Here is a 20,824-nt window from a genome sequence, read left to right as displayed (position 1 = left end):
CCAATGACTGGAACGAACTACAAAAATCTCTGAAACTGGAAACACTTATCTCCCTCACTAGCTTTAAGCACCAGCTGTCAGAGCAGCTCACAGATCACTGCACCTGTACATAGCCCATCTATAATTTAGCCCAAAGTACTACCTCTTCCCCTACTGTATTTATTTATTTTATTTATTTTGCTCCTTTGCACCATATTATTTATATTTTATCTTTGAACTTTCTTCAAACTACAAATCTACCATTCCAGTGTTTTTCTTGCTATACTTTATTTACTTTGCCACCATGGCATTTTTTTGCCTTTACCTCCCTTATCTCACATCATTTGCTCACATTGTATATAGTCTTATTTTTTTTATTATTATTTTTTTTTTTTTATTCTACTGCATCATTGATTGTATGTTGTTTTACTCCATGTGTAACTCTGTGTTTTTGTATGTTGTCGAACTGCTTTGCTTTATCTTGGCCAGGTCGCAATTGTAAATGAGAACTTGTTCTCAACTTGCCTACCTGGTTAAATAAAGGTGAAATAAAAAATAAATAAATAAAAAATCTCAGTGCAAGAGGCATCACTACGCTCCCTGGTTCGAATCCAGGCCGTATCACATCCGGCTGTATGATTGGGAGTCCCACAGTAGTTGTCTGTTATTGGTGTAGAGAGGACGACAAAGGAGAGGGATCACATGTGGATAGGAAGATACAAATTATCATTATTACTGGAAAATATTCATTTAAAATCCAGGAATTTTAAAACTTGAGCTCTCTAGGTCATGCCAGTAGGTTACAGTAGGTTGTAACTCTCTATGTCATGCCAGTAGGCTACAGTAGGTTGTAACTCTCTAGGTCATGCCAGTAGGCTACAGTAGGTTGTAACTCTCTAGGTCATGCCAGTAGGTTACAGTAGGTTGTAACTCTCTAGGTCATGCCAGTAGGCTACAGTAGGTTGTAACTCTCTAGGTCATGCCAGTAGGCTACAGTAGGTTGTATCTCTCTAGGTCATGCCAGTAGGCTACAGTAGGTTGTATCTCTCTAGGTCATGCCAGTAGGCTACAGTAGGTTGTATCCAAGTGGTTGCATCTCTCTAGGTCATGCCAGTAGGCTACAGTAGGTTGTATCTCTCTAGGTCATGCCAGTAGTCTGTAACTCTCTAGGTCATGCCAGTAGGTTACAGTAGGTTGTAACTCTCTAGGTCATGCCAGTAGACTACAGTAGGTTGTAACTCTCTAGGTCATGCCAGTAGGCTACAGTAGGTTGTAACTCTCTAGGTCATGCCAGTAGTCTACTCCAAAGGATTTGAATTTGTTAAAAGTCCATATTGATACAGAAACACTAAACCATGATTTAGATTTATTAAGAACAAGTTGATTGACAAAGTTCAAAAATTGAATGAACCACATTTTGGCTATAATAAAAGATTCGCCTCTGGGGTCAAAATGATCCATGTCAGAAGTATGGTTCAATGCAAATATGTAGTGGGTGTAAAGTTTGTTTTAAATTCTCACTCATTAAAAACAAATCAATCAACACATGCTTCTCTTTGAACGACTTAATATAATATTTAACTTTTCTGAAATAAATTAAAAATAAACGTTTGGTTCCTCAACTGCGTTGCCCACTCCAGTCAGCAGATGGCGATATGCGTCTTTTAGGTTCAGGCGATGCTGCCAGTGTGACGTATAATCTAGTGGACGGGACGCTCCTTCAACAACAACAGCTAGTCAGACACCTCGGTAGCTTTCTAGCAAACATAGCTACAACATTCACGCTCTTTACCCTGTTTTGGTGTATATTAGTCGCTGTGTATTATACACACTTCTGTTGTCTGTACTTGTTAGCCCATTTAATTATATATTTACGTTGTTTGTCAGCTAGCTGGTTTGCTAAGTTAGCTTAGAACTGGCCTAGTCGCTAATGCTAGCTAGCTAACATCCCCGACCATGAGTTCACTAAGCTATTCTCCTCCTGATAAAGAAGAGGAGGTCTGCTGGACGGAGAAAGAAGCTGTCGTGAAAGAGGAGGAGAAGGAAAAGAAAGATGTTACAATACAAAAACAAGTAGAGGGTGAGGCTGTTACAGTGAAAGAAGAAGAGGAAGACTTTTCAGTGAATGAAGAGGAGGAAGAGAAAGAGGAGGATGCAGTTTTTGGAGTGAAAGAGGAGGAAGGGGAGATGACTGTCACATTGGAGGAAGAAGAGGAGGTTGGAGATATGTTTAACACCAGTAAGTACCTCTGCAGTCGTTGAACCAATATGCAGTAAAGGGTTTCTACACTTTAATGTTGTTCTGTAGGAATGGCTGAAGCTACACTGTAACGTGTAGAACATCAAGAGTGGACCATCAACAAAACGTTAACAATTTATCAAATGCATCCAATGACAATGCCTGAAATACTGTAGTCCTCAATATCTCCTATTAGATTAGCCCAATATGTTCTCTTAAAGGGGCAATCAGTAGTTGTTACATCCATTTTGGGACTTATACATGAATGATATGTACCCATTGTTTCTTGAAGAAATCACTTATAAATGCCTCATGAGCTTAGTTCAACTGTCGTACCCCATCAGAACCCAAAATATAAGCTTTTTTTACTCCAATGTTTGTCAGGAAATATTAACAAACACTGTATATCCTCAAAACATGGTTAAAACTATAATGTTGATATCATGGATGGTTACATTTCTCCAGCCCCATCCCTCAGCTTTTTACTGAAATGGGCAGGGAGTACGCTTTGTTATTGTTTCTACTGCTGTTTGCTGCTTTAAACAACTTCTTCAGGATCTGTGTCCCGTCCACAGGACGGTTGAGCTAATGTATGCTAATGCGATTAGCATGAGGTTGTAAATAACAAGAACATTTACCAGGACATAGACATATCTGATATTGGTATAAAGCTTAAATTCTTGTTAATCTAACTGCGCTGTCCAATTTACAGTAGATATTACAGTGAAAGAATACCATGCTATTGTTTGAGGAGAGTGAACAGTTATGAACATGAAAAGTTATTAATAAACATATTAGACACATTTGGGCAGTCTTGATAGACAATTTTGAAAAGAAATGCAATGGCTCATTGGATCAGAATAAAGTTTGCACATACACTGCTGCCCTCTAGTGGACAAAATCTAAATTGCACCTGGGCTGGAATAATGCATTATGGCCTTTCTCTTGCATTTCAAAGATGATGGTACAAAAAAATACAAAATAACGTTTTTTTTTTCTTTGTGTTATCTTTTACCAGATCTAATGTGTTAAATTCGCCTACATTCCTTTCACATTTCCACAAACTTCAAACTGTTTCCTTTCAAATGGTACCAAGAATATGCATGCTTTTGCTTCAGGGCCTGAGCTACAGGCAGTTTTGGGCAGATTTGGGAATATCATTTTAGGCAAAAATAGAAACAAAGGGGCGGATCCTGATATGATACTTTCATATCATGTCAAAATAATTGAACACAATACTTTCATATCACATCAAAATAATTTCAAATACTTTCACATAATACTTGCATATCACATCAAAATCGGTAACCAGTAGCAACGCCCCAAACGGTCCTAGATGGCATTAGTGCCTTGTGGTCGAACCAAATTAGTTTCTCATCATCTCTCCTCCTTCCTTCAGGCTTCCTTTTCTTCTTTGGACTTTATATGGCGGTTGGCAACCAACTTTAAGGTGCATTACCACCACCAATTGGTCTGGAGTGTGGACCTCAGTTCATCTTTCAATCACCCACGTGGGTATATGCTCTTAAAAACCAATGAGGAGATGGTAGAGGTGGGAATTGCAGCGCGTCGAGAGTCACAAATAGAAGCAAGTTCTATTTTAGCGCCTGGCTACGCAGAAGCTCGTTGACACGCGCAAGCAGTGTTGGTGCAATGATTGATTAACATGTACGTGTACATTTATTTATTTTGCAATGCTCGTGCACGTGACGCGAGCACTGTGGTCAGCATGTTAGTGGTAGAGCGTGCTCACCTCCTGGACTTTGTGTTCATGTACATCAGTTCATGTACGAGACTAGGGGACGTCTGGCACGGTTTCCCTGCTAGTCCAGCCTCAAGTTCTCTTGACAATCGTGTAGCATTATTTAGGAGGCTTAGTGTTTCTGATAGTGACTTCCTCTACTTGGTGCCCGTACCTCGGCTAAGTCTGAGTTGCGAGACAGGGAGATGGATTGGGTCTTTGGGTGGATCAAACGTCTTGTCTGCCTGAGTGTGATGTGTACGATGTCTGCCCACGCTCAACCTCTTCATTCAGTATTCTGGAGATCTAGAAATCTATTTGCCGCCTTCACAATGTCAAGCTTCTTTTGATTTTTCATTAGTTTGACTAGTGCAATTTATCTCTTGCTCTATAAACACAACAAAGTCCACCTTCACTATTAGTGTCCTTCTTCTGCATGGCTTCAATGCAGACTGTGGGACATCCACTACCTTCTCTCTACTCACTCCTTCAGCTATTTTCACTGCCTGCACATAGGACACCTGCTGGATGGGCCTGATCCTAGCTACTGTGACATCCTTCATCCGTACAGGGCACTCCAGGAACTCGGGAACGTGATTCCCATAACAATTACAACAACATGCTTCATCAGACTCTTCAACTACGACATATTTATTCCTTAGACAAACACTTGCCACGTGTCCAAACTTTTACAATTGTAACACCGCAGCGGCTTGTCGTGTCTTTGGCTATGCCGGATTAAGTGATATGACATGCTAACCTATAAAATTCTTTCTTTGTAATTAATATTACCTGATTAAGCTAATCATGTAAATGTAATTAACTAGAAAGTCAGGGCACCACGGAAGAACGTTTATAGAGCCGTTATCTTCCGAATAAACTCTTAAAATACTTAGTAATATTTTACATCGATAGCAGTCAATATTAACCCTTATCTTATTTTCAGTCTCATAATGAAAGTTGTAAATTCTTGGCTATCTTCACGAACCCTGGGTTGGCCAACAGATCTTCCTGTCCTCGGAAGAATGTCTCTGGTGGTAAATTGGATACGTGGTGGTATCTTCGTCTGTTTGTTAGACTGGATCCGTCGTCCGTCCTTTCCTAGCCCACGTCTACAGCGGCCGCTGCTAACTCAACGGCTAGGAAGTATCACTTCTGTAGTGAATAAGCTCAAAGTTCATACCATTTGCCACCAAAACTCATGCCGAGGTTGGCTTAGTTCTGTACTTGATGTGTGTCCTTCTAACGTAGAGGCTGCAGACCTCACGTACTGGAACATGTGGTTATCTTTTCGTCAAAGGCTTATATAGTGGAGAGGGGGAAGGATGTGTTTCATCGTTTATAACCCCTGTCTCTTCACAGGGGTGGGCCACTGATCAAGCAGGGCACTTTCCTTATGAAAACCCAATTCTCTCATTTGGAAGCTAAAATTACATTTAATCTCCTAACAAACAATTTCAATATCAAACATTTCAATTGCATAACAATTCCATGTGACTCTGATAACTAGAGGGTGTATACTTTCCCAGGTACAGTTTATGTCGTCCTGTCATCAGTCATAATGTCTCAGATGACAACCGAGCTGACATCCATACTCATTACGTTCCAAAGCATATTTCCAACTGGTTTTATTACCAAAATATGGTTCCTTTCCCCATTTGTTTGATGTACCCAGACTCTCTATATTTAACAGGACAGCAGTCCTTCAGGACAGCAGTCCTTCAGTAGGGTCAGAAAGAGAGGGGAAGGGAGAAAGGTATTTATGGGGTGTCATAAACCTTACCCACAGGCCAACGTCATGACAGGCTTCTGTACATAGTGTCTCACCGCATATCTCATACCCAGGTTTTACATAAGATGGGAGAACCAGTTCACCAAACGACAGTAAAACCTTCCGTCTATCATTCAATTTAATGGATGTGCGAATACCTGGAATGTTTTCCCTAAACCACCCAGCCTCTATGTCCAACGCAACACCAGAGATGACACTTTTAACCGGTGCCCTACTCTGAAAGTCATAGCCTTCCACATCGTACGTCCACATCTTGTTGAGTCACAGAGCTTTCTCCTTTTGCGCTGTTGACACACGAAATCAGCATCATACCGCTCCTGGTCACTCAAACCAATTCCACTTTACCCAATTCATCCTTCACCATCTTTGAGACCGCTAACAGGTCACCCTAAAAAACATCCTTGCTGATGATTCCCACTCCAACCATAAACTGCTGTTCATTACCAACTTTAACACTTTTCACTCCACTGTTCTTCACCATCGTCCACTCATTCTCAACAACTGTACTCGCGCCAAGAGAATCCCACAATGCTTCCTCCATTGCTCCTCCAGTCATCCCCCGGACTCCCTGCTCTTTGCTGTGAAAGATGTGAGAGTTTGTTCTTGAAGTATGGACAAAATATATCACAATATTTTTTATTCAAAAAGCTGGTGAAGCAGCAATTGTACTGGAATGCGAACAATATAGATGCATATTGTTCGCATTCTAGTACAGTTGCTGCTTCACCAGCTTTTTGAATAAAAAATATTGTGATATATTTTGTCAATATCGCCCAGCCCTACCTAGCCTAGCTAGACTAAAGAGCCTCCTGACTAACGTTGGCTAGCATGCATAACTTCTGGTGAATGAAGCTTACTTGTGTTCCCCTGGGCTTTATAAAGGGATTCTGTGACAATTAGCTTAGGAACTGTGTGTCACAGCATCACAATGTGAAATGCGATTGGTCAACAGTCTCTTGGACGGGCATTATACGTTTTGATATTTTATGGAAAAGTTTTTATTTGAAAAGTGTTTTGTTTACTAGCCTGCCTATTGAATTTGGAATGCACTGTACTGTTCATCTTTGAAACTCACTGAGATAATTCCTTTAAGTAGCAATACAGGAATTGAACATCTACAGACAAGACAGGAATGCTTATGGGGGAGGTGTTACTGTATACAGTGCATTCTGAAAGTATTCAGACCCCTTGACTTTTCCACGTTTTGTTACGTTAAAGCCTTATTCGAAAATTGATTAAATTAGTTGTTTTCCTTTCATTTAGGTAATTTAATTGGCACACCTGCATTTGTAGAGTTTCTCCATTCTTCTCTGCAGATCCTCTCAAGCTCTGTCAGGTTGGATGGGGAACATCACTGCACAGCTATTTTCAGGTCTCTCCAGAGATGTTAGATCGGGTTGCATTCTGGGTTCTGGCTGGGCCACTCAAGGACATAGAAACTTATCCCGAAGCCTGCGTTGTCTTGGCTGTGTGCTTAAGGTCGTTGTCCTGTTGGACGGTGAACCTTTGTCCCAGTCTGAGGTCCTGAGCACTCTGTAGCAGGTCTTTCATCAAGGATCTCTCTGCACTTTGCTCCGTTAATATTTCCCTGGATCCTGACTAGTCTCCCAGTCCCTGCTGCTGAAAAACATCCCCACAGCATGATGCTGCCACCACCATGCTTCACCGTAGGGATGGTGCCAGGTTTCCTCCAGACTAGAGGTCGACCGATTAATCGGTATGGCCGATTAATTAGGGCTGATTTCAAGTTTTCATAACAATCGGAAATCGGTATTTTTGGCCACCGATTTGCGTTTTTTTTTTTTTTTTTTTTTTTTTTAACTAGGCAAGTCAATTAAGAACACGTTCTTATTTTCAATGATGGCCTAGGAATGGTGGGTTAACTGCCTTGTTCAGGGGCAGAACGACAGATTTTTACCTTGTCAGCTTGGGGATTCAATCTTGCAACCTTAGGGTTAACGAGTCCAACGCTCTAACCACCTGCTTTACATTGCACTCCACGAGGAGCCTGCCTGTTACGCGAATGCAGTAGGAAGCCAAGGTAAGTTGCTAGCTAGCATTAAACTTATCTCATAAAAAACAATCAATCAATCATAATCACTGGTTAACTACACATGGTTGATGATATTACTAGTTTATCCTGTTAGGGCTAGGGGGCAGTATTGACACGGCTGGATAAAAAACATACCCGATTTAATCTGGTTACCACTCCTACCCAGTAACTAGAATATGCATATACTTATTACATATGGATAGAAAACACCCTAAAGTTTCTAAAACTGTTTGAATGGTGTCTGTGAGTATAACAGAACTCAAATGGCAGGTCAAAACCTGAGAGATTCCTTTACAGGAAGTGGCCTGTCTGACCATTTCTGGAACTTCTTTGCCATCTCTATCTTTTACTAAGGATCTCTGCTCTAACGTGACACTTCCTACGTCGTCCATAGGCGCTCAGAGCCCGGGAAAAACCTGAATGTCGTCATCCCAGCCCCAGGCTGAAACACATTATCGTCTTTCTCAAGTGGCCAATCAAGGGACTCTGGGCTTAGGCGCGTGACCTGACCGCCCCCGTCTTTGTGATTTTTTTCCTCTGTTTGCCGAAAAGGAGATTCCCGGTCGGAATATTATCGCTTTTCTACGAGAAAAATTGCATAAAAATGGATTTTAAACAGTGGTTGACATGCTTCGAAGTACGGTAATGGAATATTTAGAATTTTTTTGTCACGAATTGCGCCATGCGCACAACCCTTATTTACCCTTTCGGATAGTGTCTGGAACGCACGAACAAAACGCCGCTATTCGGATATAACGATGGATTATTTTGGACCAAACCAACATTTGTTATTGAAGTAGCAGTCCTGGGAGTGCATTCTGACGAAGACAGCAAAGGTAATAACATTTTTCTTATAGTAAATGTGACTTTTCTGAGTGCTAAACTTGCTGGGTGTCTAAATAGCTAGCCCTGTGATGCCGGGCTATCTACTGAGAATATTGCAAAATGTGCTTTCACCGAAAAGCTATTTTAAAATCGGACATATCGAGTGCATAGAGGAGTTCTGTATCTATAATTCTTAAAATAATTGTTATGTTTTTTGTGAACGTTTATCGTGAGTAATTTAGTAAATTCACCGGCAGTATTCGGTGGGAATGCTAGTCACATGCTAGTTACATGCTAATGTAAAAAGCTGTTTTTTGATATAAATATGAACTTGATTGAACAAAACATGCATGTATTGTATAACATAATGTCCTAGGGTTGTCATCTGATGAAGATCATCAAAGGTTAGTGCTGCATTTAGCTGTGGTTTGGGTTTATGTGACATTATATGCTAGCTTGAAAAATGGGTGTCTGATTATTTCTGGCTGGGTACTCTGCTGACATAATCTAACGTTTTGCTTTCGTTGTAAAGCCTTTTTGAAATCGGACAGTGTGGTTAGATTAACCTGTTGGGTCTAGGGGGCAGCATTTGCACGTCTGGATAAAAAAAATGTACCCGATTTAATCTGGTTACTAATCCTACCCAGTAACTAGAATATGCATATACTTATTATATATGGATAGAAAACACTCTAAAGTTTCCAAAACTGTTTGAATGGTGTCTGTGAGTATAACAGAACTCATTTGGCAGGCAAAACCCTGAGACATTTTCTGACAGGAAGTGGATACCTGATGTGTTGTATTGACTTTAAACCTATCCCATTGAAAAACACAGGGGTTTAGGAGTATTTTGGCACTTCCTATTGCTTCCACTAGATGTCACCAGCCTTTACAAAGTGTTTTGAGTCTTCTGGAGGGAGATCTGACCGAACAAGAGCCATGGAACGATGATGGCCCATTAGACACCTTGCGCGCGAGTTGATGTTGGGTACCCTCGTTCCAATACGTTATAAAAGAGTATGCATTCGTCCACCTTGAATATTATTCATGTTCTGGTTAAAAAAGGCCCTAATGATTTATGCTATACAACGTTTGACATGTTTGAACGAACGGAAATATATTTTTTCCCCTCGTTCATGACGAGAAGTCCGGCTGGCTTACATCATGTGCTAACGAGACGGAGATTTTTGGACATAAATGATGAGCTTTTTTGAACAAAACTACATTCGTTATGGACCTGTGATACCTGGAAGTGACATCTGATGAAGAGAATCAAAGGTAATGGATTATTTACATAGTATTTTCGATTTTAGATCTCCCCAACATGACGTCTAGTCTGTATCGCAACGCGTATTTTTCTGGGCGCAGTGCTCAGATTATTGCAAAGTGTGATTTCCCAGTAAGGTTATTTTTAAATCTGGCAAGTTGATTGCGTTCAAAAGATGTAAATCTATAATTCTTTAAATGACAATATAATATTTTACCAATGTTTTCTAATTTTAATTATTTAATTTGTGACGCTGACTTGACTGCCGGTTATTGGAGGGAAACGATTTCCTCAACATCAATGCCATAGTAAAACGCTGTTTTTGGATATAAATATGAACTTGATAGAACTAAAAATGCATGCATTGTCTAACATAATGTCCTAGGAGTGTCATCTGATGGAGATTGTAAAAGGTTAGTGCATCATTTTAGCTGGTTTTATGGTTTTGGTGACCCTGTCTTTGACTTGACAAAACATTACACACAACTCTTGTAAATGTACTGTCCTAACATACTCTAAATTTATGCTTTCGCCGTAAAACCTTTTTGAAATCGTAAAACGTGGTTAGATTAAGGAGATGTTTATCTTTCAAATGGTGTAACATAGTTGTATTTTTGAAAAATTTGAATTTTGACATTTATTTGGATTCAAATTTGCCGCTCTTGAAATGCACCTGCTGTTGATGGAGTGCACCACGGGTGGCACGCTAGCGTCCCACCTAGCCCCAATTTAACGAGAGTCTTGTCTTTAAAATGGTGTAAAATAGTCATATGTTTGAAAAATTGAAGTTTTTGCATTTCTAAGGTTTTTGAATAACGCGCCACGGGATTACACTGGCTGTTACGTAGGTGGGACGATTTGGTGCCACCTATCCTAGAGAGGTTAACCAGGTGAAATTGTGTCACTTCTCTTCGGTTCATTGCACGCAGAGTCAGGGTATATGCAACAGTTTGGGCCGCCTGGCTCGTTGCGAACTAATTTGCAAGAATTTTACATAATTATGACATAACATTGAAGGTTGTGCAATGTAACAGGAATATTTAGACCCATTAGATAAAACACGGAATGGTTCTGTATTTCACTGACAGGAAAAACGTTTTGTTTTCGAGATGATAGTTTCCGGATTCGATCATATTAATGACCTAAGGCTCGTATTTCTGTGTGTTATTATGTTATAATTAAGTCTATGATTTGATAGAGCAGTCTGACTGAGCGATGGTAGGCAGCAGCAGGCTCATAAGCATTCATTCAAACAGCACTTTACTGCATTTTGCCAGCAGCTCTTCGCAATGCATTGCGCTGTTTATGACTTCAAGCCTGTCAACTCCCAAGATGAGGCTGGTGTAACCGATGTGAAATGGCTAGCTAGTTAGCGGGTGCACGCTAATTGCGTTTCAAACGTCACTCGCTCTGAGACTTGGAGTGGTTGTTCCCCTTGCTCTGCATGGGTAACGCTGCTTCGAGGGTGGCTGTTGTCGATGTGTTCCTGGTTTGAGCCCAGGTAGGAGCAAGGAGAGGGACGGAAGCTATACTGTTACACTGGCAATACTAAAGTGCCTATAAGAACATCCAATAGTCAAAGGTATATGAAATACAAATGGTATAGAGAGAAATAGTCCTATAATAACTACACCCTAAAACTTCTTACCTGGGAATATTGAAGACTCATGTTAAAAGGAACCACCAGCTTTCATATGTTCTCATGTTCTGAGCAAGGAACTTAAACGTTAGCTTTTTTACATGGCACATATTGCACTTTTACTTTCTTCTCCAACACTTTGTTCTTCCATTATTGAAACCAAATTGAACATGTTTCATTATTTATTTGAGGCTAAATTGATAGTATTTATGTATTATATTATGTTAAAATAAGTGTTCATTCAGTATTGTTGTAATTGTCATTATTACAGTGGGGGGGGGGGGGGGGGGGAGTATTTGATCCCCTGCAGATTTTGTACGTTTGTGTCACATTCTTCTTTGTCAGATGATAAAGAAAAATCATTGTCGGACCAAAACGCAGCAGGGTTATGTGCACTCATCTACTTTTATTGAATTGGCAAAGAAGGAGAACCAAAATAAACACGTACACAAAACACAATGACGAAATAACAGGCCGGTAAGTCATTAAGACTATACCTAGCACAATCTCCCACAAACTACCAACACAAACACATACCTATATATAGGACTCTCAATCAGAGGCAACTAGGAAACACCTGCCTCCAATTGAGAGTCCAACACCCAATGACCTAAACAAAGAAATACTAATACTAGAATGAACATAGCCCAAAAACCCATAAATAATAAATCAAACACCCTTCTAAACAACCAACCACCCCGAACCACATAAAACAAATACCCCCTGCCACGTCCTGACCAAACTACAATACAAATAACCCCTATTACTGGTCAGGACGTGACAGTTTGCCAACTTACAAAGAAATGATCAGTCTATAATTTTAATGGTAGGTTTATTTGAACAGTGAGAGACAGAATAACAACAAAAAAATCCAGAAAAACGCATGTCAAAAATGTTATAAAATGATTTGCATTTTAATGAGGGAAATAAGTATTTGACCCCTCTGCAAAACATGACTTAGTACTTGGTGGCAAAACCCTTGTTGGCAATCACAGAGGTCAGACGTTTCTTGTAGTTGGCCACCAGGTTTGCACACATCTTAGGAGGGATTTTGTTCCACTCCTCTTTGCAGATCTTCTCCAAGTCATTAAGGTTTCGAGGCTGACGTTTGTCAACTCGAACCTTCAGCTCCCTCCACAGATTTTCTATGGGATTAAGGTCTGGAGACTGGCTAGGCCACTCCAGGATCTTAATGTGCTTCTACTTGAGCCACTCCTTTGTTGCCTTGGCCGTCTGTTTTGGGTCATTGTTATGCTGGAATACCCATCCACGACCCATTTTCAATGCCCTGGCTGAGGGAAGGAGTTTCTCACCCAAGATCTGACGGTACATGGACCCGTCCATCATCCCTTTGATGCGGTGAAGTTGTCATTTCCCCTTAGCAGAAAAACACCCCCAAAGCATAATGTTTCCACCTCCATGTTTGACGGTGGAGATGGTGTTCTTGGGGTCATAGGCAGCATTCCTCCTCCTCCAAACATGGCGAGTTGAGTTGATGTCAAAGAGCTCCATTTTGGTCTCATCTGACCACAACACTTTCACCAGTTGTCCTCTGAGTCATCAGTTGTCCTCTGATGTTCATTGGCAAACTTCAGATGGGCATGTATATGTATTCTTGAGCAGGGGGACCTTGCGGGCGCTGCAGGATTTCAGTCCTTCACGGAGTAGTGTGTTACCAATTGTTTTCTTGGTGACTATGGTCCCAGCTTCTTGAAATCATTGACAAGATCCTCCCGGGTAGTTCTGGGCTGATTCCTCACCGTTCTCATGATCATTGCAACTCCACGAGGTGAGATCTTGCATGGAGCCCCAGGCCGAGAGGTATTGACAGTTCCTTTGTGTTTCTTCCATTTGCGAATAATTGCACCAAATGTTGTCACCTTCTCACCAAGCTGCTTGGCGATGGTCTTGTAGCCCATTCCAGCCTTGTGTAGGTCTACAATCTTGTCCCTGACATCCTTGGAGAGCTCTTTGGTCTTGGCCATGGTGGAGAGTTTGGAATCTGATTAATTGATTGCTTCTGTGGACAGGTGTCTTTTTTACAGGTAACAAGCTGTGGTTAGAGCACTCCCTTTAAGAGTGTGCTCCTAATCTCAGCTCGTTACCTGTATAAAAGACACCTGGGAGCCAGAAATCTTTCTGATTGAGAGGGGGTCAAATACTTATTTCCCTCATTAAAATGCAAATCAATTTATAACATTTCTGACATGCGTTTTTCAGGATATTTTTGTTGTTATTCTGTCTCTCACTGTTCAAATAAACCTACCATTAAAATTATAGACTGATCCTTTCTTTGTCAGTGGGCAAATGTACAAAATCAGCAGGGGATCAAATACTTTTCCCCCCCACTGTACAAATAAATAAATGTTAAAAATCGGCCAATTAATTGGTATCGGATTTCTTTTTGGTCCTCCAATAATCGGTATCGTTTTCGGCCTTGAAAAATCATAATCGGTCGACCTCTACTCCAGACATGACACTTGGCATTCAGGCCAGAGTTCAATCTTGGTTTCATCAGACCAGAGAGTCTTGTTTCTCATGGTCTGAGAGTCTTTAGGTGCATATTGGCAAACTCCAAGCAGGCTGTTATATGCTTTATACTGAGGAGTGGCTTCCATCTGGCCACTCTAGCATAGAGGCCTGATTGGTGGAGTGCTGCAGAGATGGTTGTCCTTCTGGAAGGTTCTCCCATCTCCACAGAGGAACTTTGGAGCTCTTAGTTGTTCTAAACTTCTTCCATTTAAGAATGATGGAGGTCACTGTGTTCTTGGGGACCTTCAATGCTGCAGACGTTTTTTGGTACCCTTCCCCGGATCTGTGCCTCGACACAATCCTGTCTCAGAGCTCTACGGACAATTCCTTTGACCTCAGGGCTTAGTTTTTGCTCTGACAACTGTGGGACCTTATATCGACAGGTGTGTGCCTTCCAAATCATGTCCAATCAATTGAATTTGCCACAGGTGGACTCCAATCAAGCTGTAGAAACATCTCAAGGATGATTAATGGAAACAGTATGCACCTGAAAGCAATTTTGAGTCTCAGAGCAAAGGGTCTAAATACTTATGTAAATAAGGTATTTCTGTTTTCACTTTTTCATTATGGCTGAAACAATGCATTCAGAAAGTTATGTTTTATAATTTAAAAAATTTAACGTTTATTTAACTAGGCAAGCCAGTTAAGAACAACTTCTTATTTACAATGACTGCCTATAACGGCCAAACCCAGACAACGCTGGGCCAATTGTGCACCGCTCTATGGGACTCCCAATCACGTCCGGTTGTGATACAGCCTGGATTCGAACCGCTTAGACCGCTGCACCACTCAGGAACCCCAAAATCATGTTAAAGTGCTGTCCCCACCTAAAATATATCTAGGTCAACCAAGAGTCATCTGTTCTTTCTACCAATCGATTGAAAAATACACGTTATAAAATTTCAACCAATTTATAGACACATCCCATGTGTTTTAATAAAATGAACTATATGTACTGAACTTGTCTGATGCTTTAAGCATGCGCAAGTAACTAAGACACACAAATGACTTGAGGGAGCCAGTCATCAATATAACCTAACCAGAAGGGAAAAAACCTCTTCCCGACTTTGTTTACTTGCTGTTTGAGGTGAAGAAAAAATGTATTTGAGAAGCTCCACAACTCATTAGTGGTGGTGCGTTAAGACAATAAGAAATACTATCAGACATCCCCAAATGGGCTCATTTATAGGCCTACATTTGTGTGCAGGCCAGGTAGATTATGTGTAATCAGGTGTGCGTCCTTACTCAACATTGACAGGAGTGTTTCAAACAAAAGACAATTAATAAATTGACAAAACTGACGCATCTTGCGAGTAAGGTCTGGGTGGTCTGCCAGGGGCCGTTTCATTTAGTGTCCGTTTGGGTCGGCATGGGGGAATGATTGTATTTCCCCATAGTATGTTGTACCGAAGTTGACCGACTGAAAGGGAGCGTAACTTTATGACTGTAATTACTCTTCCCTGAAGGAGGGAAACGAGGTACAACACCTGTTTGGCCCCGCCTGTTCCTGGGTCGGTGAAGAGCGATATTAAATTGAATATGACCTAAGGCTCGTATATCTGTGTTTATTATATTATAATTAAGTCTATGATTTGATATTTGATAGAGCAGTCTGACTGAGCTGTGACTGAGTGGTGGTAGGCAGCAGCAGGCTTGTGAGCATTCATTCAAACATTCATTCAAACAGCACTTTCCTGCAGCTCTTCGCAATGCTTGAAGCACAGCTCTGTTTATGACTTCAAGCCTATCAACTCCCAAGATTAGGCTGGCAATACTAAAGTGCCTATAAGAACATCCAATAGTCAAAGGTATATGAAATACAAATGGTATAGAGAGAAATAGTTCTATAATTCCTATAATAACTACAACCTAAAACTTCTTACCTGGGAATATTGAAGACTCATGTTAAAAGGAACCACCAGCTTTCATATGTTCTCATGTTCTGAGCAAGGAACTTAAATGTTAGCTTTTTTACATGGCACATATTGTACTTTTACTTTCTTCTCCAACACTTTGTTTTTGCATTATTTAAACCAAAATGAACATCTTTCATTATTTATTTGAGACTAAATAGATTTTATTGATGTATTATATTAAGTTAAAATAAAAGTGTTCATTTAGTATTGTTGTAATTGTCATTATTACAAATATATATATTTAAAATCGGCCGATCTAATCGGCAGCGGACTTTTTTGGTCATCCAATAATCGGTACCGGCGTTTAAAAATCATAATCGGTCGAACTCTACTACGTTATTGTTTGTTAAACACTTAGTGTACAAACCCTCTTTGTCAGGCTGATGGCAAAGCTAGCCAAAGAGCATTTTACTGGTTGAAGTGTTTTTTAAGTATGAAGCAGTTCATCTGCGACAATAACACACAGAAATTAAGCAGGAGATTCAAACGAGCGTTACAGTTATAATCCAAAAGTAATGTGAAATGCACTCATAAGCAACATATAAATGGAGGCTATTTTTGCTGTCAGCCTATGAGAACTCCCCTGAGTTTTCCCCCACGGTGGTGAATTAGTGAATAGACACAGAGCTTAATGTGAGTTTCCTTGAGTAGCACTCCTGATCTTGCGCTGTAATATTCAGAATACATTGTGAAAAACTAAAATCTTCGCTCACCATTTTTGCTCCAACCAGATATACTACATCCATAACTATCGGTTTCCTCATTAGCAGGGAGGTGTTTCTGCAATCAAATTTCCCTCGTGCTGTAATTTTAGCAAACACAGAAAGGGGCCTATATTGGAGACCAGAAATTGTCTGGAACATTGCTTAGGATTTCAACAACTTGAATAACTTATTTCTAGTTACTACTAATGTGAAAACAAGACAGAATTACTTGTTGCTTACTTGACTGTCTTAATTGTCAAATAATTTAACAGACGTCAATTGTTGTAAACTTCATGGGTATGATCTGGGCATCACCTTTTACCTCAAATAAACAGTGGACTTTGTTGTTCACACAGGAGAGAGACGGGACAATCGTGTATCCTCTGGGGAGCCTCAACAACATCATGATGCCGACGAGGCAGAGAAGAGTCTCTCCAGATCAGAACTCCTCAAGAGACACCAGCAGAGACCCACAGGGAAGAAATCTTACTGCTGCTCTGACTGTGGAAAAAAATTCAACTCTTCAGTAAAACTTAAAATACACCAGCGAACACAAAGGAGAGAAAACTTATAGCTGTAATCAATGTGGGAAGAGTTTTACTACATCTGGTCATCTGACTTTACACCGGAGAACACGCACAGGAGAGAAATCTTATAGCTGTGGTCAATGTGGGAAGGGTTTTGGTCAATCTAGCCAGCTGACATTACACCAGAGAACACACACAGGAGAGAAACCCTATAGTTGTGATCAATGTGGGAAGTGTTTTGTTCAATCTGACCAGCTGACAGTACACCAGAGAATACTCACAGGACAGAAACCCTATAGCTGTGATCAATGTGGGAAGAGTTTTACTACATCTGGTTCTCTGACTGTACACCAGAGAACACACACAGGGGAGAAACCTTATAGCTGTGATCAATGTGGGAAGAGTTTTGGTCAATCTAGCCAGCTGACATTACACCAGAGAACACACACAGGAGAGAAATCTTATAGCTGTGATCAATGTGGGAAGAGTTTTGTTACATCTAGCCAACTGACTGTACACCAGAGAACACACACAAGACAGACACTTTTTAGCTGTGATCAATGTGGGAAGAGATACTCTAGTAAAAGATATCTGATTAAACATCAGAAAATACATGAAGGAGTTGTTTCATGATATCAATGAAATAATGTCACAATGTTGAATGTTTTAACATTGTAGAAGGATTGTGTGGAATGTCAATGTAGAACCCTGTTTGCCCCTGTATAATTGATTTTAGCCTCAGGGGGAAAATCCAGGCTCTGAATTGAAAGAGTTACTGTTTATGTGATTGAACAAAAAGTGACTAACAAAAAAGAGTTGTGTTCCACTTACCACGTTGGTGACCCACTGGAATCACAATGAAACACTTCAAAATGTAGCTAGCTGTTTACCACGTTGGTGACCCACTGGAATCACAATGTAACACTTCACAATGTAGCTAGCTGTTTATCACGTTGGTGACCCACTGGAATCACAATGTAACACTTCACAATGTAGCTAGCTGTTTATCACGTTGGTGACCCACTGGAATCACAATGTAACACTTCAAAATGTAGCTAGCTGTTTACCACGTTGGTGACCCACTGGAATCACAATGTAACACTTCAAAATGTTTAGGTTTTCAATATATCCAAAACTGTTTCTGCATATTGGTTATTGATTTGGACATGTTACAATGGTGTTTTGACATTGCACTATTCCCATTTAGCAAAATGTCATTCAAAAGACATTGAAAATAAGATTATTCCAATATATGTTCGGTTGTAGTTGAAAGTTTAAAAGATGTATTTTCTGGTCGTTTTTTCAATGACTTCAAAACAGCTTAATTTCAACGTACAATCAATTTTATTAACAAACTTACATCACTCCAGTATTTCTTGACAACATTTAAGTGCTAATTGTCTTTATTCCACTACTGAAGAAGCATGTCTCAAATCACCTCATATTTCAAACATCCAGCCTGACAAAAGATACATGTTTTATTATTCCATGCCTCACCGTTAAGTTAATTATTGCCAATACATATTAACAAAGGGGTGTACATTTGGTTTTGATATTTCATATTATACAATTATGTAACATTTAGTAATCATAGTTATTCATGCAACCAATTGACAATTTTTGGGTACAATTATATTGGAATTTTTACCCTGCTTTTATATCCAACAACATGCCTATCTAGTGAACCCTGAAAAGAGAGAGAAGCTCCGCAGTGAGGTGGAAAGTTACTATGGATATCGCAGGAGTTTCCTCTTGAAATCAGACATGTCCGTGGTAAGGACAACTTGGTTGCTGATTATCTCAAGGGTGGGCAGTCAAAAAGATTTGTGTTTTGCGTTTAGCCTGTGTGTTACCATGGATCACAATTTATTTTGACACGTTTTTCCGTGTTGTAGATGAGTTTTATCTCTTATTCTTATCCATATTTTTTTTAAACTGCACTGTTGGTTTGGGGCTCTTAAGTAAGCATTTCACTGTTTTGTCTACACATGTATTCAGCGCATGTGACTAATGCAATTTTATTTGAGTTTTGTTTGGGCTCGTTCCAAGGGGATGAGAGTTCTAGAAGGTAGTGAGTTTTAGGATTCTATGGAAAGAAAAATGTTTTTTTTTTAAATAATACGATTGTATATTATTATTTAGAAATACGTGTTTTTAATTGTTGACAGCCAGTAGACATCATGTTTATATTGTAGAAGGTGAAGCATTGTAGATGATTATGTGAAATGGAAGTTGTAGAGATACTCTGAATGATTGGCTATGAAAAGCCAACTGACATTTACTCCTGAGGTGCTGACCTGTTGCACCCTCTACAACCACTGTGATTATTATTATTTGACCCTGCTGGTCATTTATGAACATTTGAACATCTTCTACACCTGCATTGCTTGCTGTTTGGGGTTTTAGGCTGGGTTTCTGTACAGCACTTTGTGACATCAGCTGATGTAAGAAGGGCTTTATAAGTACATTTGATTGATTGATAGTACAACTGAAATGTGTCTTGGGTACATATTGGTGTCACCTCGTTAGTCAGTATGTGTTACACCTGTGCTGGCTTGTCCATCTCGTTAGTGGGAAGGTGTTTCACCTGAGCTGGTCCAGGTTCTATTTAAGAGTGTCTGGCCCAGTGCTCCAGTTGTCTTGATACATGTGGAGAGTCAACACCTTTAGTTGCTCCACCTTTTTGGTTTGCTTCCTGTCTTTAAGTTTGGTGTGGGTTTTTCTTTTCTTTGCCTCTTCTTGGGCAGATTTAGTGGGTCTCATGGTGGGTGTCTTTTAGGTCCCAGTTGTTGTTACTAGTCAACTTTCAGTGGACACCCCCATAGTGTCTTTCAGAACCCCTCCTAAAACCCCACCTGTTTAGTTGTGGTTGTTGTCAGTGACTCATTGTTAGTTCCTCTTCTGTTTGAGCAACATTTTAGATTTTTCTTGCTGGGAAACGTAACAACAAACAATGTAGTAAAACAAGCTTATATTTTGGGTTGGATGTTGCATCCAATTAAAATATGAACAATCAATGGCATTTCCTTAGAATGTTAGTCTTGTTTTTTATCATATGTTTGTTGTGGTAAATATTTGTTTATTTTCATTTATTTGTTTTTTCCTGTGAAGCCATTGTGTTGCATCCATGTCTGAAATGTGCTCTATAAATAAAGCTTGATTTGATTTGAACATATTGAAAAACAAATTAACCCAATGACTGACCAATCAACAGACTTGCAAAACCAATGAACAAATATGTGCAAAAGCAACACATATCTTGGTCCATCTTAGTATAAAAAACATATCTTCAACTATGTCAAAATAGTGCATGGTATGTACCTTTAGTATCACTTTTCAACCAACCCAGTTCATTTGTTGAAGATGAAAAATGTTGAAATCAACAATATGTTAAAGAATTCAACTACTGGAAACTGAAACAAACAAATGGATCAACTTCACTTTTCCAGCCTGCTGAAGGCATGGTGGAGTGGTAAACACCACCCCCGGCTCTACCAGGGGTTTGAGGTGGTCTCCCACAGCTCTGCTTATGTCATGTTCTGTGGCTTTGCTGTTCCATTTCTTGACTGCCCCTGCAACACAGAAAGAAACACATTTAGTCATATTATAT

The 20,824-nt window shown here is 40.0% G+C and overlaps 1 long non-coding RNA gene across 1 annotated transcript; it reads left to right on the top strand.

Annotated features, from left to right (window-relative positions):
* Nucleotides 1-1,695: 1,695 nt before the first annotated feature.
* Nucleotides 1,696-20,387, top strand: LOC145864075 (uncharacterized). The gene is made up of 2 exons (XR_014382649.1): nucleotides 1,696-2,218; nucleotides 17,044-20,387. It is a non-coding gene; the product is annotated as an uncharacterized LOC145864075 (long non-coding RNA).
* Nucleotides 20,388-20,824: the final 437 nt, after the last annotated feature.

Source organism: Salmo salar, chromosome 02 (genome assembly GCF_965601325.2).
Source record: "Salmo salar chromosome 02, fSalSal1, whole genome shotgun sequence".
Classification (NCBI taxonomy): Eukaryota; Metazoa; Chordata; class Actinopteri; order Salmoniformes; family Salmonidae; genus Salmo; species Salmo salar.
The sequence above is the reverse complement of the archived record's forward strand: the minus strand, read 5'-3'. Positions and strand labels throughout refer to the sequence as shown.